The sequence below is a fragment of the Abrus precatorius genome, unplaced genomic scaffold (genome assembly GCF_003935025.1).
Source record: "Abrus precatorius isolate BTA unplaced genomic scaffold, Abrus_2018 Scaffold6, whole genome shotgun sequence".
Classification (NCBI taxonomy): domain Eukaryota; kingdom Viridiplantae; phylum Streptophyta; class Magnoliopsida; order Fabales; family Fabaceae; genus Abrus; species Abrus precatorius.
Window position 1 is genome coordinate 2,473,438 of NW_020874406.1, and position 16,860 is coordinate 2,490,297.

The 16,860-nt window shown below is 39.9% G+C and overlaps 2 non-coding genes and 1 pseudogene across 2 annotated transcripts; 1 reads left to right on the forward strand and 2 right to left on the reverse strand.

Moving 5' to 3' along the window:
* Positions 1-7,484: 7,484 nt before the first annotated feature.
* LOC113870524 lies at positions 7,485-7,589 on the reverse strand. The gene has a single exon (XR_003505547.1). It is a non-coding gene; the product is annotated as a small nucleolar RNA R71 (small nucleolar RNA).
* A 175-nt stretch (positions 7,590-7,764) lies between these two features.
* Positions 7,765-16,860, forward strand: part of LOC113869297 — a 74,345-nt pseudogene continuing 65,249 nt past the window's right edge.
* Positions 14,745-14,851, reverse strand: LOC113870507. The gene has a single exon (XR_003505531.1). It is a non-coding gene; the product is annotated as a small nucleolar RNA R71 (small nucleolar RNA).

The window sequence follows — 16,860 nt, forward strand, 5'->3', positions numbered from 1 at the left end:
TGTTCATAATACATGTAAAAAAAAAAATGATTGTCAAAGTCCTTGATATCACAAAAATATGAATGAATGAAAAAGGAGAAAAGAAAGAAAGAAAAATATAGCAAGGCATTTGAGTTGAAAAAGGATTTCCACATAAGGCAAATAAAAAATTAATGTGGTGAAAGAATGCTTTAACCTCTTAAGCTACATCATTTAAGGCATTTCACTCTAGTTGTTGCACTAAATCACTCAAAAGAACTCCCTCCTCTTGAGTACCCACTTGATCTTGTCACTCTCCTTGGTTAAAATTTGAGCCTCTCCTAACCCCATTTGTGACCAACAAAGCCCTCATGATAGGTGGTTCGTTGTATCTAGGCAAAGGAGATTGAGAATATGGGCAAGCCTATGGTAGGGTGAGGCTAAATGCATGGATTGAGGGAAAACACTTAGCCTGAAATGTTGTTGAGTGATGAGTGAAACACCACCTTGTGAGATGGATAGTTTCTTTGCATTATGTGAGTCACATGAAACCTTGCTTGATTCTTTTGTTTCAATTTAGTGGGACTTTGCATGGAATATTTGACATGAATATGATTCCTCTGTTGAATGAGTCTATGGTTGTGAAGATGTTGGAAATGCTAATTAAAGCATGAAGTTGGAATGAAAATCTCTTAAAAAAATTTTTTTGGATAAATCCAACCCTCTTCATTTGTTTTGCTTGAATTTTGATTTGCTTGAGGACAAGCAAAAGTTTAAGTTTGGGATTGTGATGAATTCACTTTTTATTATATTTTTACTTGCCTTTTTGGCGCTCCTTAATAGAAGAAATGGACTTAGATAGTGCAAATAATATAGAAATCACATTTTGAGTAAATATCATAGGTTTATTAATTTTTGGTTAATTTGCATTTAATTACATAGATATAGATTGTAATTTTAATTATCTTGATGATTTTGCAGAATGCCCAAGTTAAATTTGAGAAATCTTGGTCCTTGGATGAAAGTTGCCCCCAAAGTAGCCACTTTTGGGAGCAAAAGTGGCAACTACAGCAAGTCTGGGCATTAAAAGTTCCAAAGTAGCCACTTTCAAGACCAAAAGTGGCAACTCCAGAAGCTCCAGGGACGCTAAATTGGAAGCATGATGCGCGTGGCTACTATTGGCTCTCAAAGTAACCACGCGCACCAAAGTAGCTACTATCAAGCCCAAAAGTGACAACTCCAGAAGCTCCAGGGACGATAATTTTCAAGCCTTCCTGCGCGTGGCTACTATTAGCTCTCAAAGTAACCACGCGCACCAAAGTAGCTACTTTCAGCACAAATAATGGCAACTCCAGAGAAGCAGCATTCCTTCCATCCTGCGCGTGGACACTTTCAAGGCCCAAAGTGGACACTTTCAAAGGCAAAAGTGGACACTTTGGTGACATGTCATCCACTATAAATAGATTTTAGGAATTAGGGTACGGGACTTTTACACTTTACACAATTTTTCTTTGCCAAATTGGGATAATTTCTTACGACATTGGAGTCTTGGGTGACAGCCAAGGGTCCTCTATAGGTTTTAAGTTCCAATTTCTCCTTTGATTGTTGTTGAATTTACATGAATGATGTTTACGTTCTTGCATTTCTTTCTCTCATTCGTGAAGCCCATCCATATGGAGGGCTAAACTTTCTTGTAATTCCTAGTCAATGCACATGAATCTTGAATTCTTGGGATTAATTGCAATACAAATCTTTCTTTCCTTGAATTTATTAACCCCAATCTCTGAATGAAGTGGAATTTGCATGAAGGGAACATTGCTTAATGAACCCTAATTTACCTAACGAAATTCTAATTCAAAATTGCTTACTTTTGATTAATCTTTGAGGTTGCTTAATCTTAGGGATAGAGATTGGAGCCCATTAAGATGTTTAATTTTAATTGGGATGTTAAAGTTAGTCTTCGCTTGTTAGATTAACTTAATTCAAGGGAAAGAAAGGGGATTATTGAATCATTTGAAAGAATAATGATAGAACTCATTGCTTGACTAGGGATTACTCATTTTAATTGATTGAATTTCATTAAATTTACATTTCATTCTTGATTAAAACCCGAAAATTGACAAACCTCCCCCCAATTTACTTGCTTTAAAATACATGTTTACACTTGTTCGATGTATGTTCCCAACCAAAAATTCCTTGGAGACGACCTAGGATAACACCCTAGTACAGCATTCATTTCTTTGCATATTTGATGAGGATGAACGACAATCTTTTGCATGACGAGTAGCTAAATTCGTTTCATCAGTCCTCTTTTGCTTAGTCGCTAAGGAACACGTGCAGAGCTCATCTCGGGCCACTGAAACACCTTGGAAGTAACTGCTACGACTAATAGGAAGAGTTCCCTGTCCCTTTCTCGCCTCCTGGCGCCTTTGGGCCTAAATTCCAATTGGGTCTCGCCTAGCTCCTCTTTTCCTTAGTCGCTAAGGAACGCGTGTAAAACACATCTCGGGCCACTGAAACTACTTGGAAGTGACTAGCAGAACTAATAGGAAGAGTTCCCTGTCTCTCTCTCGCCTCCTGGCGCCTTTGGGCCCAAATTCTAATTTGGGTCTTGCCTAGGTCCTCTTTTTCTTAGTCGCTAGGGAACGCGTGGAAATCTCATCTTGGGCCACTGTAACACCTTGGAAGTGACTGCTAGGACTAAGAGGAAGAGTTCCCTGTCTCTCTCTTGCCTCCTGGCGCCTTAGGGCCCAAATTCCAATTTGGGTCTCGCTTGGGTCCTCTTTTCCTTTGTCGCTCGCTAAGGAACGAGTCAAAACTCATCTCGGGCCACTGAAACACCTTGGAAGTGACTGCTAGGACTAATAGGAAGAGTTCCTCGTTTCTCTCTCGCCTCCTGGCACCTTTGGGCCCAAATTCCAATTTGGGTCTTGCCTGGGTCCTCTTTTGCTTTGTCGCTCACTAAGGAACGCGTGCAAAACTCATCTCGGGCCATTGAAACACCTTGGAAGTGACTGGTAGGACTAATAGGAAGAGTTCCCTGTCTCTCTCTCGCCAGCATTTGGGCCCAAATTCCAATTTAGGTCTCGCTTAGGTCCTCTTTTCCTTTGTTGCTCGCTAAGGAATGCGTGCAAAACTCAACTCGGGCCAGTGAAACATCTTGCAAGTGACTGCTAGGACTAATAGAAAGAGTTTCCTGTCTATCTCTCGCCTCCTGGCGCCTTTGGGCCCAAATTCCAATTGGGTCTCGCCTACGTCGTCTTTTACTTAGTCGCTAAGGAACGCGTGCAAAACTCATCTCAGGCCACTGAAACAACTTGGAAGTGACTGGTAGGACTAATAGGAAGAGTTCCCTGTCTCTCTCTCGCCTCCTGGCGCCTTTGGGGCCAAATTCTAATTTGGGTCTTGCCTGGGTCCTCTTTTGCTTAGTCGCTAAGGAATGCTTGCAAAACTAATCTCGGACCACTAAAACACCTTGGAAGTGACTGCTAGGACTAAGAGGAAGAGTTCCCTGTCTCTCTCTCGCCTCCTGGCGCCTTTGGGCCCAAATTCCAGTTTTGGTCTCACTTGAGTCCTCTTTTGCTTAGTCGCTAAGGAACGCCTGCAAAACTCATCTCGGGCCACTGAAATACCTTGGAAGTGACTGTTAGGACTAATAGGAAGAGTTCCCTGTCTCTCTCTCGCCTCCTGGCGCCTTTCGGCCCAAATTCCAATTTGGGTCTCACCTAGGTCCTCTTTTGCTTAGTCGCTAAGGAACGCATGCAAAACTCATCTCAGGCCACCAAAACAACTTGGAAGTGACTGGTAGGACTAATAGGAAGAGTTCCTTGTCTCTCTCTCGCCTCCTGGCGCCTTTGGGCTCAAATTCTAATTTGGGTTTTGCCTGCGTCCTCTTTTGCTTAGTCGCTAAGGTACGTGTGCAAAACTCAACTCGGGCCATCGAAACACCTTGGAAGTGACTGCTAGGACTAATAGGAAGATTCCTCTGTCTCTCTCTTGCCTCCTGCGCCTTTGGGCCTAAATTTCGATTTAAGTCTCGCTGGGGTCCTCTTTTGCTTAGTCGCTAAGGAACGCGTGCAGAACTCATCTCGGGCCACTGAAACACCTTGGAAGTGACTGGCAGGACTAATAGGAAGAGTTCTCTGTCTCTCTCTCGCCTCCTGGTGCCTTTGGGCCCAAATTCCTATTGGGTCTTGCCTGAGTCTTCTTTTGCTTAGTCGCTAAGGAACGCATGCAAAACTTATCTCGGGCCACTAAAACACCTTGGAGTGACTGCTAGGACTACTAGCAAGAGTTCCCTATCTCTCTCTCGCCTGCTGGCGCCTTTGGGCCCAAATTCCAATTTGGGTCTCGTGTGGGTCCTCTTTTGCTTAGTCGCTAAGAAACGCGTGTAAAACTCATCTCGGGCCACTGAAACACTTTGGAAATGACTGTTAGGACTAATAGGAAGAGTTCCCTGTCTCTCTCGCCTCCTGGCGCCTTTGGGCCCAACTTCCAATTGGGTCTTGCCTGGGTGCTCTTTTGGTTAGTCGCTAAGGAACGCATGCAAGACTCATCTCGGGCCACTGAAACACCTTGGAAGTTATTGCTAGGACTAATAGTAAGATTTCTCTGTCTCTCTCTCGCCTCCTACGCCTTTGGGCCTAAATTCCAATTTGGATCTCGCTGGGGTCCTCTTTTGCTTAGTCGCTAAGGAACGCGTGCAAAACTCATCTCGGGCCATTGAAACACCTTGGAAGTGACTAGTAGGACTAATAGGAAGAGTTCCCCATCTCTCTCTCGCCTCCTGGCACCTTTGGGCCCAAATTCCAATTTGGGCCTTGCCTGGGTCCTCTTTTGCTTAGTGGCTAAGGAATGCGTGCAAAACTCATCTTGGGCCATTGAAACACCTTGGAAGTGACTGCTACGAAGTGTTCCCGGTCTCTCTCTCGCCTCCTGGCGCCTTTGGGCCCAAATTCAAATTTGAGTCTCGCCTGGTTCCTCTTTTGCTTAGTCGCTAAAGAACGCGTGCAAAACTCATCTCGGGCCACTGAGACACTGATAAATCCACATTTTACTACATTTTTATGCATCATTTATTACTTTTTATAGAAAAGAATAGACTTAGATAGTGTAAAAAAGATGAATATTCCAATTAGGCTAAATAATATAGGTTTCTTAGTTTGTTTGTTAATTTACATGAATTTAGATAGTTTATTTTACATATTTTGATCATTTGAATAATATAACAGGAACCCCCAAGCTTATTTTGAAGAATTATTGGATTTTGAGGAATTTGAGGTGAAAGCAACTACTTTCAATATTGATAGTGACAACTACAGCAAGCCATTTCCAGCAAAGGGACCAAAGTGATCACTTTCAAAGCTTAAAGTGACAACTACAGCAACCCAGAATCCACTAAACCTGCGCGTGGTTACTATGAATATTCATAGTAGTCACTCCAGAGCATGCAGAATTGAAGGTGCTGCGCGTAGTTACTATCAAAATTCATAGTGACAACTCCAGAGAGTCCAAAATGTCCCAGTGTTGCGCATGGTTACTATCAATATTCATAGTAATCACTCCAGAGAGGCAAAACCCAACTGATGTTGCGCGTGTTTACTATGAAAGAATGAGAGTAACTACTTTGGAGGGCGCCAGCTTTAGTATAAATAGATTTTTTACCAAATTAGGGGAGAGACTTCTTACATTTCTTGAACCTTTTTCTCTTCTTTACTCAATTTAGGATAATTTCCAAAGCTTAGGGAAACCTTGGGTGACAGCCAAGGGTCCAACCTAGGGTTTGGTTTCTCATTTCTCTTGCTTTTACATTAATGTTAATGAGTTTTCTGCATTTCCCAACTGCGTTTTTGACCCCCATTTCCATGGAGGGCTAAATTTTGTGTAATCCTTAGTAAGTTCGCATAGATTCTTGAGTTCCTTGAATTTAATGATAATATAATTCCTTTCTTTTCATGAATTACTTCTTCCTTGTCTCTTGAATTGAATTAATAGTGAATGAGGGGGGTATTGCTCAATTAACCCTAATTTCATTTTAAGGAGATTCTAAACTAAGGATTGCTTAATCCTAGGTTTAATTCTAAGGTTGCGTAATTTTGGGATGAGAGATTAGAGCCTAACAAATTGCGTAATTTTGTTGGGACCATAAGGTTGATTTTCGTTTGTTAAATTAACCTAATTCATGGAAGAGAGGATGAATGTTAAATCTTGAGTGGAATGAGGATAGAATCTATGTGGATGAACTAAGGATTGCTGTCTTCTATTGTTTGAATTAATTAAACTCATTTGCTCATTGCTCTTTATTTTGTTTTGAAACCACAAAACCCCCCATTTTAATTGCTTGTTCAATTAATGCCTTCAACATGTTTAATGAAGATTAATAATCAATGTGCACGGGAGACAATCTAGGGTTACCCTAGTACTACATTAATTTGTTTAAATTTTGATGAGGATTTACGACAAATCTTTTAAACACCTCGAAATAAACCATCATCAAATTGGCGCCGTTGCCGGGGATCATTGGTGTTGATTTTTCATAAAAATGTTATTTGCTCTATTTTCATTTTCGTTTTCTGCATATTTAGTAAATTCTCTTTTAACTTTTGCATTGTGTATACTTGAGTATAGTTGTAGTTACATAGATAAGTAGAGATATCTTGCATTTAGGTAGAACCAATTGCTGTTTTCTGCATATTGTTTGAATTCTGATCTATGCATTTTAGTTTACCACACTGTATTTTTGTTTGCTGCAATTACCCTGTTTCTGCTGCATAATTCTGCAGAATTTGTGTTTGTGTGTTGCATATTTTCATTCAATAATTGCAATTTCTTTCTATTTCTGTTGTTTGGTGTTAATACTTTATTTTACTGCACTTAGATGTTAGTTTTTCTGCATAATTATAATCTGAATTTTTCTACATTTTTACTGCTTCATTAGTTTACTTCTTTTCAAATTTCCATAGACAATTCCTAATGAATGACCAGATCAAATCTGGGAAATTTATATCCTCAAGATATTGAAATTGATAGGACATTCCATAGAAATCTTAGGAACCTTAGTAGACAAATTCTGCACATATTGAGGAACCATCTTCCCCATTTTCTCCATCTTCTATATATTCTTCTCTGCATTCTTTAAATTCTGAACCTTTAGAAATGGCAGAAAATGCCTTGACACTTAAGGAGCTTGCCGCACCGGACGTGACCTACCAGACTTTATGTATCCAATACCCGGATGTGGATGCCCCTTTTGTTCTTAAAACTGGCCTAATCCATCTTTTGCCTAAATTTCATGGTCTTGCAGGTGAAGATCCGCATAAACACCTCAAAGAATTTCATATTGTTTGCTCTACAATGAGACCACAAGGTGTGCCTAAAGAGCATGTGAAATTAAAGGCTTTTCCATTTTCTCTTATGGATTTGGCTAAAGACCGGTTGTATTATCTTCCACCTGGCTCTATTACAAGTTGGGACACCCTCAAGAGATTGTTCTTGGAAAAAATTTTCCCTGCCTCAAGGGCTGCCTTAATAAGAAAGGAAATATGTGGTATTAGGCAGCTAGAGAGGGAAAGTTTGTATGAATATTGGGAGCGTTTCAAGAGACTTTGTGCTAGCTGCCCCCATCATCAGATAAGTGACCAACTCCTAATCCAATACTTCTATGAAGGCTTACACCCAATGGATAGGAGCATGATCGATGCAGCTAGTGGGGGAGCCCTAGTTGACAAGACTCCCGCAGCCGCTAGAAACCTCATTGAGAATATGGCAGCTAACTCTCAACAGTTTGCTACAAGGAAAAATTCCATTATGTCCAGAAGTGTCAATGAGATTCAAACTTCAGATTCACACAAGCTGGAGCATAAACTGGATGAGTTGGCTACTATGGTAAAACAGTTGGAATCCATCCAAAAGAATTTTGCTGCATATACACCTCCACCTCCATCCATTCTAGCAATGCTTTGTGGGATTTGTTCATCTACGGATCACTTCACTGATAGTTGCCCCACATTGCAGGAAACTGAATCTTCGGAAGGTAATCTTCAAGCTTATGCTGCTAATATTTATGCTAATAAATTTCCTTTTCAGCAGCCGCAGCAACAACAAAGCTGGGATTTATCTTCCAATAGATATAATCCCAGTTGGAGGAACCATCCTAACTTAAGGTGGGGAGGAAATGCACAGCATCAAGGCTCTAGCCAACCAACTAACAACCATTTCCAACCGCATCAAGCTGGACAAAGCAAGCCATATTCAGCCCAGCAACATCACCATCCATCATCTTCATCTCAACAGCACCATCAAGCTTCTTCTTCAATAGCTGCTGCACCTCAAAAGAATGAGTCATCCTTGGAAGACCTTGTGAAGCAACTCACTATGAGTAATCTCAATTTCCAACAACAGAGTCAAGCCTTCAAACAACAGACTCAAGCAAGTATTAAGACCTTGGAGAATCAAATGGGTCAACTTGCTTCATCCCTTAATCAACTTCAATCTCAAGGTTCAGGCAATCTCCCTGCACAAACTGTCATAAACCTAAAGAATGTGAGTGCCATTACCTTGAGATCTGGTAAGGTGATGCAAGAGCCAGAAATGCCTACTGAGAAGGATCCCAGTTGCACTTTAGCTGTAGAAGGTGAAGGAGGAGAAGTTGGAAGCCAAGAGCAGCCTGCACCTATGCCCACACCATGTCAACCAAAAGTGGTAGACAAGGAGGAGAGGTCTATTCCTATTCCCTTCCCTCAAAGAATGGTTCAGCCCAGCAAGAAGCAAGAAGAGGTTGATAAAGAAATTCTGGATACTTTCAGAAAAGTTGAAGTCAATATCCCCTTGTTAGATGCTATCAAGCAAATCCCAAAGTACGCCAAATTCCTTAAGGACTTGTGCACTCATAGAAGGCGTCTAAAGGGTAATGAAAAAGTGAACATGGGGAGAAATGTATCAGCTCTTTTTGAGAGGCAGAAAACTTCCATGCCTGAGAAATGCAAAGATCCAGGGACGTTTACTATTCCCTGCATTATAGGAAACAATAGGATAAATAATGCCATGCTTGATTTAGGTGCATCTATTAATGTTATGCCTTTATCTATCTTCACATCTTTGTCTCTTGGACCATTGCAGCCCACGGGTGTCATCATCCAATTAGCAAATAGGAGCACTACTAATCCAGCCGGCCTTGTGGAGGATGTTCTAGTGAGAGTGAATGACTTGATCTTTCCTGCTGACTTCTACATCTTGGACATGCAAGAAGAAGAGCCAATAAAAGGAGCTGCACCAATCATCTTGGGAAGGCCATTCTTGAAGACGGCCAGGACCAAAATTGATGTGCATGCTGGAACTCTCACTATGGAGTTTGGAGAGAGTGTGGTTCGCTTCAACATACTAGAAGCTATGAAGCACTCACCTGAGGAGCATTCAGTTTTTCACATTGATGTTCTTGATAGCTTGATAGATGATAATTTTGCTAAATTTTTAGGAGACTTTTTCGTTGATTTTTCTGATTGTATAGATACCATAGATACTAAAATTTGTGAATATTGTACAAAGTCATCTTTGTGTGATATTTGTATTGCTGACTTTCTGGATTTAGATTCTGCAACTTCTAACATTAATGACATTGAAAAATCAAAAGGGTTAGAATGTGGTTCATTGAGTACAACAAGTCTAATTGAATCTAACCCTTGTGGTTTAAATGTTGCAGAAATCATTTCAAATGAAAGTGCTAAAACACTGCCTTCAGTTGAGCAGCCTCCCACCTTGGAGTTAAACCCTTGCCTGAGCATTTAAAATACGCTTATTTGGAAACAGGTGAGAAGCTCCCTGTGATCATTTCCACTAAGCTTGATGAGGACCAAGAGGAGCAATTGCTTGATGTGATTCGGAAGCATAGAAAGGCCCTTGGTTGGACCTTGGCTGACATCCCTGGAATCAGCTGTCCTGCTTCTCTTGGTTCTGGGGCCGTTCCTTCTAGGATTGCTTGACATTATCTTGAGCCAAAGTAGTCACTATAGCCTATGAGAGTGGCCACTTTCACGAAGGATGAGTTGTACCTAGCAAGAATGAGTGCCCAAAGTGGTGCTGCTGCTAGAATTCCTACAAAATTGTGAATCCAGGAATTATTTACACAAATTGAAGCATATCAGAAATTTCTTAGCTCATTACACCTCAAATGAAGACAAAAATGTAATTGAAGGAATGCAAAGGGGAAGTGAGGGAAAGACAAAATTGCTTATTCACTTATGAGTTGCCTCTCACATAGCGCTTCTTTAACGTCACTAGCTTGACGTGTGAAGTGATTTACTCATGACAGGGGCCTTGGTTGAAGGATATGATAGGAGAGTACACATCCACCTCTTCAACCTCCTCCAATGAAACTAAATTCTCCAAAAATTGTTTCAAGCGATGTCCATTCACTGTGAAACTTTTGCTGGTGGAATCACTTTTGATTTCCATTGCACCATTAGGAAATACCTTGGTAATTGTGAATGGTCCAATCCACCTTGACTTGAGTTTCCCAGGCATGAGTTTCAAACGGGAATTGAATAAAAGGACCTTTTGATTAGTGTAGAATTCCTTGCTTGAAATTCTCTTATCATGGTAATGCTTAGTCTTTTCCTTGTAGATTCTGGAGTTCTCATAAGCTTCAAGGCACAATTCCTCTAACTCTTGTAGTTGTAACTTTCTCTGTTCCCCAGCCAAGTCATAATGCATATTGCACAGCTTCACCGCCCAGTATGCTTTGTGTTCTACCTCAACCGGTAGATGGCAAGCTTTCCCATAAACCACCTTGTATGGTGACATTCCCAAGGGTGTTTTAAATGCTGTCCTATGTGCCCACAAAGCATCATCAAGCCTGCGGCTCCAGTCTTTTCTATGGGGCTGAACCACTCTCTCAAGTATTTTCTTTATCTCCCTATTAGAGAGTTCAGCCTGCCCGTTGGTCTGCGGGTGGTAAGCGGTGGAAACCTTATGGACAACCCCGTATTTCTTTAACAAGACTTCCATTGTCCTGTTGCAGAAATGACTTCCTTGATCACTAATGATGGCCCTAGGAATTCCAAACCTGCAAAATAAGTTGCTACGGACAAAATCGGTAAGAACCTTGGCATCATTAGTCCTGGTGGCTTTGGCTTCCACCCATTTTGATACATAATCAACAACAAGGAGAATATAAAGAAAACCAAAAGAGGGGGGAAAAGGTCCCATGAAATCAATACCCAGGCATCAAAGATGTCACAGTACAAGATAGGTTGTTGGGGCATCTCCTGTCTTCAGGTAATGACTCCTCCTGCTCTTTGGCATCTCTCACATGTAGAGTATGTTTTCCATGAGTCTTTGAAAATGGAAGGCCAATACAGTCCTGCATCCAATATTTTTCTTGCTGTTCTCTGGGGTCTTTTATGCCCTCCCACAACTGAAGCATGATAGAACTGTAGTATGGATGGGATTTCTTCATCAGGCATGCATCTCCTAATGACTTAATCACTGCAGAATTTCCATAAATAAGGGTCATCCCAAACATAGTGTTTGGCATCACTCCTTATTTTGTCCTTCTTAATTTTTGGTGCATCTGTTGGAAAAACCCCTGCAACAAGAAAGTTGACAATGTCAGCGTACCAGGGTGTCTGTGAAGTATACAACTCCAGTAGTTGCTCATCAAGAAAGTCATCTAAGATGGCAATAGGGTTGGAAACTCCCTCTTTTCTGCTCAAGTGATCAGCCACCAGATTTTGGGTTCCGCTCCTATCCTTGATCTCCAGATCAAACTCTTGAAGTAGAAGCATCCACCTTATGAGCCTAGGCTTGGAATCTCTCTTTTTCAGTAGATACTTCAAAGCAAAATGATCAGTAAAAACTATAACTTTGGACCCTAACAAATATGATCTGAATTTATCCAATGCAAAGACTATAGCCAATAACTCCTTTTCAGTTGTAGTGTAATTACACTGTGCAGGGTCTAAAGTTCTAGAGGCATAGTAAATGATGTGAGGAAATTTACCGATCCTTTGAGTCAACGCAGCCCCCACTGCAAAGTTGGATGCATCACACATGAGTTCAAATGGTTTGGTCCAGTCTGGGGGTTGGATGACAGGTGTGGTGGTCAGAGCTTCTTTAAGCATATTAAAGGCTTCCTTGCATTTCTCATCAAAATTAAACTCAACCTCTTTTTGCAGCAGCTTGGAAAGGGGAGTAGCAATCTTGAAAAAGTTCTGGATGAACCGCTTGTAAAATCCTGCATGGCCCAAAAAAGAACGTATCTCCCTCACGCATGAGGGGTAAGGAAGTTGTGCAATAATATCAAGTTTTGTAGGATCTACTTCAATTCCCTTTTCAGATATGATATGGCCTAACACCACACCTTGCTCTACCATGAAATGGCATTTTTCAAAATTTAGCACAAGGTTGGTGTCAATGCACCTTTTCAAAACTCTTTCTAAATTAACCAAACATGCAGAGAAAGATGGGCCATATACAGTGCAATCATCCATAAAGACTTCTACGCAATGCTCCACTAAATCAGAAAAAATACTAAGCATGCATCTTTGAAATGTTCCTGGAGCATTGCACAGGCCAAATGGCATTCTCCTGTAGGCGAAAGTGCCAAAGGGACATGTGAAAGTGGTCTTATCCTGGTCCTTCACTAAATCAAAAGTGATCGTTCTAGAGAGTCTTCAACTTGGCGAACTGCGCGTAGTCACTTTTATCAGAAAAAGTGATAACGCGCAACTACCTTGGCTCTGCGTTGTCACTTTTATCATCCAGAGTGATAGTTCCAGAGAGCTCTCAATATCAGAAAAATGCGCGTGGCCACTATTTCTGGGAAAAGTGTTAACGCGCAACCAAAACCTCTCTGCGTAACTACTTTTTCTCATAAAAGTGATAACGTGAAAATCTGGGAAATTTTATAAATACCAGAATCGATCCGAAAAAAAGGGATTCTGTTCATTTTCAGTTTTTTTAGTTAGTTTCTGGTTAGAGGAAGTGAGAGAGAGGAGTGGGGATTCAGATCTTGGAGCTTCACGAAGAGGAATTGGAGTGGAGCAAGCTTCCATGGCGTTTCTGAGTTTCTTCTTCTCTTCTTCTCTTTCTTTTTCTTCTTCTGCTGCCATGGCTGTGTAATTCGTTCATAGTTAGGGATTGTAGATCTGAAATGAACATGTTGAATTGATTTGGATCTGGATTTCAAGCTTTGGAATAGATTGAGTGATTGATTCTGAACTTCACGTGTGAATTGAATGGAAATTTGATTAACTAAATTCAGAGGAACCTTTGTCAATGGAAATTGAATTTGTTCTTCAGATCTGAACCAATCACCGAGATTTTAGTTTTCTTAGGGATAAGGAACTTTGATCTTACAATCTTTTGGTTTCTTACACTTAAAGCAACATTGAATTGAATTAGATCTAAGGAATTAGAATGGTTTAATTGAATGTTAGGTTCACTGAGTTAAGGAATTAACCTCTGAATAGTATAAAGTGAAATTGATTGTCATTCTTTCCAATTGCTTGTTAATTCAGAACTTTATTGATTAAACATTGGAGTTTTGGTGAAGCAATTCCTTAGCTATGGTTTCTCCCTCTGTTATCACATAACTGTGTGTGCATTGTCTTGGTTGCTGCAAGTTCATTTTACTTTTAATTGTTCCAGTTTGCTGTTATTAGATGTTACCACTCTCCTTACAATTTTGAAAAAGCTTAAATGGTTATAATTCTATGAAGTGATACTTGAATCTAAATTCCCTGTGGAGACGATATTTGGATCTTAATTTTACTCATCACTTGCTGCAATCCTAGTGCACTTGCTAGTGTAGAAAGTTAACAACAAGTTTTTGGCGCCGTTGCTGGGGAATTTTGCATTTCAATATCATTAGTAGTAGAAAAGTAACTAGATTGAGCATTTATTTTGTTGCTTTGCTTTCAAATTGCTTTCTGCATAATTTTACTGCACCTTGTGTAATATTCTGCATAATATTTCTGTCTGCTGCATAGAATTTTTACATCTTTGTTATCTGCATAATTTCATTTTTCATTGTTCTTCATAGTTGTAATTGCCATTCTGCATATTTGTACATGATTTTACAATTCTGCAATTGCTAGATTTAAGTTTCTATATGCTTTTACTGATAGAATTTGCATGAATTATGTTGTACATTTCTGAATATCAATTGTGGTCTAATTTTGCTTTAAACTGATTTGTATATGCGTGGTAAAAACAAGAATAAATCAATTCTGGTCTTTGATAATGACATAGACATAACTTTGAGAAGATTGAGAAAAGAGTCTAGAGCAGAAAAAGCCATAGGGAGTGATAGTGAGTTAGAAGCTGTCCATTCTCCAGAATCTCAGAGTAATCCTAGAGTGAAAAGAACATCTACACCCTTGAGACAACCAAATCCAGCAATAGAAATGGCAGAACAGAACAGATTTAGAACATTAGGGGACTATGCTATTCCTAACATGCAAGGTTTTAACTCTTCTATAATTAGGCCAACTATTCAAGCCAACCATTTTGAGATTAAACCTGCCCTACTACATTTAGTCCAACAGGATCTGTTTGCTGGAGGAAATTCTGATGATCCTAACCTGCATATTTCAAATTTTCTGCAGCTTTGTGACACCATAAGAATGAATGGAGTTAGTGAAGAAGCTATCAGATTAAGACTATTTCCTTTTTCCTTGAGAGATAGAGCAAAATGTTGGTTACAAGCTCAACCACAAGGAAGCATCACAACCTGGACAGAACTTGTGAATAAGTTTTTAACTAAGTACTTCCCTCCATCTAAAGCTGCTAAGTTGAGAGGAGAAATTACATCCTTTGTGCAACAAGAAGGAGAATCATTGTATGAAGCATGGGAAAGATACAAAGAACTGCTTAGAAGGTGTCCACATCATTGTATTCCAGATTGGATGCAATTAGAGACTTTTTATAATGGGATGAATGCAGTAACAAGAACAATGGTTGATGCTGCTGCTGGAGGTTCATTAAATACAAAGTCCTTGGAAGAAGCTCAGAGGATTATTGACATTATGGCATCTTCAATGTATCAGAATTCAAACTCAAGGAATCAAGGAAGAAACTCTGGTCATGAAGCTAAAGTTCTGGAAACTTTTCTTGCACAAAATCAGCTACAAAATCAAATGTTTTCAGAACAATTAGCTGCCTTAACACAACAAATTAACAATCTGCAAACAGGGAGTATGCCTACCAGTCAGCTAAGTTGTGACTTTTGTGGAGGAAACCATGCAAATGGTGCATGTGAGGCATCCACAAGTGAACCACAAGAGCAAGTGAATTATATGAATAATTTTCAGAGACAACAGCCATCATATCCCCCTGGATTTCAATTTTCAAATAATAGAACTCAGCAGTATTCTAATTGGAATAATCAATATTCTGCTGCAAAGAATTCTAATTCAAATTTGCCTTTTTCTAATGCAGGTCCAGCAACACAACAGCATTATTTTCAGAGAAATTTGTCCACTCAACCTCAAGGAAATCAAAAATTTTCCAGACCTATGAATGAGAGGTTGACTGAGATGGAAGAGACTATGCTGCAATTCATGAAGGTGACTCAAACAAGCTTCAAAAACCAGGAAGCTTCCATGAAGAAACTAGAGACACAGATTGGACAATTAGCTGAACAATTATCCAGCAGGGATGAAGGAAGATTTCCAAGCAATACAGTAATCAATCCTAAAGAGCAATGTCAAGCCATAACTACAAGGAGTGGAGCTGTAGTTGCAAGCCCTAAACCAGCAGAAAAGAAAGTAAATGATGTAGCAGAAAGAAACATTGAACAAGATCTGCAACAAGGAAATTTTAAGCTATTGAAGAAAGACCATTCAGAAGAAAAAGAAAAAGTTCCCATGAATTCTGAAAGGAAAACCAAAAAGCAACTCTTTAAGGAAGCTTGTAAGCCAATAGATCCAGAAAAATACAAGAGGCTGCCCTATCCTCAAAGAGTTCAGAATCCTAAACAAGAGGAACAATTTGAAAGGTTTATGAATGTCTTTAAGAAATTACAAATTAACATTCCTTTTGCAGAAGCTTTGGAGCAAATGCCCTCATATGCAAAGTTTATGAAAGAACTACTTTTCAGAAAAAGAAAGCTAGAGCATGATAAAACAGTACCTTTGACAGAGGAGTGCAGTGCCATTCTCAAGAGAATGCTTCCTCAAAAGCTGAAAGATCCTGGATCATTTAGCATTCCTTGTGAAATAGGAAACTGCACTGTGGGAAGAGCATTGTGTGACTTGGGAGCAAGCATAAATCTGATGCCATTGGCTGTTCTGCAGAAACTTGGCATAGAGGAAGTGAAGCCCACCAACATTACACTGCAGCTAGCTGATAGATCATACACTTATCCATATGGAGTTGTTGAAGATTTATTAGTTAAAGTTGACAAGTTCATTTTTCCTGCAGATTTTGTAATTCTGGACATGGAGGTGGATTCTAACATTCCTTTGATCCTAGGGAGACCATTTCTTGCAACAGGGAGAGCTTTGATAGATGTGCAGAAAGGTGAACTTATGCTTAGAGTTCAAGATGAGAAGGTAGTGTTTAATGTGTTTGAAGCTTTAAAATATCCAATTGAAGATAGCACATGTATGAAGGTAGATATACTGGATGCTTTCATTACACAACGCCATATTAATGAAATTGATGAACTTGCGGTGTTAGAAGAAATAATATTTGCAGGGAGCAACAAATCTGAACTTCTGCATGAAGAATGCATTAAGGAAGTGCAGTAGCAACTAGAAGCTCTGCCAATTCAAAAATCTGCAGAAAATTCAGTGAAGGAGAAGCTAGAAAAGGATGATAAAGAAGAGGAAAAGCAAAGGCTAGAACTGAAACAACTCCCTTCACACCTGCGGTATGCATTTCTGGATGAGAAACATGAAAATC